Source organism: Mastomys coucha, unplaced genomic scaffold, assembly GCF_008632895.1.
Source record: "Mastomys coucha isolate ucsf_1 unplaced genomic scaffold, UCSF_Mcou_1 pScaffold22, whole genome shotgun sequence".
NCBI classification, from domain to species: Eukaryota; Metazoa; Chordata; class Mammalia; order Rodentia; family Muridae; genus Mastomys; species Mastomys coucha.
Window position 1 is genome coordinate 90,346,346 of NW_022196905.1, and position 881 is coordinate 90,347,226.

General features: G+C 64.7%; 1 protein-coding gene across 2 annotated transcripts in view; it reads left to right on the forward strand.

Moving 5' to 3' along the window:
* The first annotated feature begins 346 nt into the window (after positions 1–346).
* Prdm8 (PR/SET domain 8) overlaps positions 347–881 on the forward strand; it is a 21,504-nt gene continuing 20,969 nt past the window's right edge. For both annotated transcript variants that reach the window (XM_031336900.1, XM_031336902.1), the window contains exon 1: positions 347–505. The gene's annotated coding sequence lies outside the window, so the exon portion shown is untranslated. The remainder of the gene's footprint in view (positions 506–881) is intronic.

Sequence of the window (881 nt, forward strand, 5' to 3'; positions counted from 1 at the left end):
GGGGGGGCGTTGAGGGTCTCCACTCCAGAGGGAGAACTGAGGAGCTCAAGATTGTCCCCTATGCTTCCACCACATCTACCCACAGGGGATGCCCCTAATCTGGTCGACCTGGGGAGAGCCGACTTCAGATCCTCCCTAGACTCCTACCTTCCTCACACTCGCCCTCCCATAACGGCTACTCTGAGGCCACAAGGCTTTGCTGCCATTAGATGCTGCTCCCCCACGCGGGCCACTGCCCTTGGCCTAGGGTCCCGCAGGCAGAGCCAGTCCCTGTCACCCGCGCCCCGCCCGCCGCCAGGCTCCAGATGGCGGCTCCTTGCGCTCTGCTTGCGGTTCCCCAGACGCCGCCCCGCAGCAGCCGGCAGCCGCTCCCTCCCTCCCAGCTGCTGCAGAAGAGCCCAGTACGGATCGGAAAGCCTAGGCTGGGATCCGGGCCGGACCGCGGTGTAAAAGCGAGGGACTTCAGAGGTCGGCTCGCCCGGACTGAGCGCCCCGCATTCCGCAGGTAGGAAGCGGGGGATGCTCACAGGGATGCGAGCCGGAGCCTGCCGGCAGGCGACCACCCGCACTCTCCCTTGACCTTTCTTTCCCCCACCCCTCCTCCAGCGCGTCGAGGGCGGGGCTGGGACTGGACCACCCGTGGGACAACCAACAGAGGCTGCGCAGCCGCCAGGAGAGGGCGCCCAGCAGTTAGAACCAGCTCTGGAGGCAGACTGTGTCTGGGCGCCGCACCCGGGCTCAGAGGAAAGCTGCTTCAACAGGAAGGACGCCCCCTTCTGTCCTAGAGTGGTCATGGCCACGACAAGCCTGACAGCCCACTTTCCCGTTTTTTCTTCTGTTCTCACTTGCTTTCCATTTTCTCTCCTCTCCTCTCCTCTCCT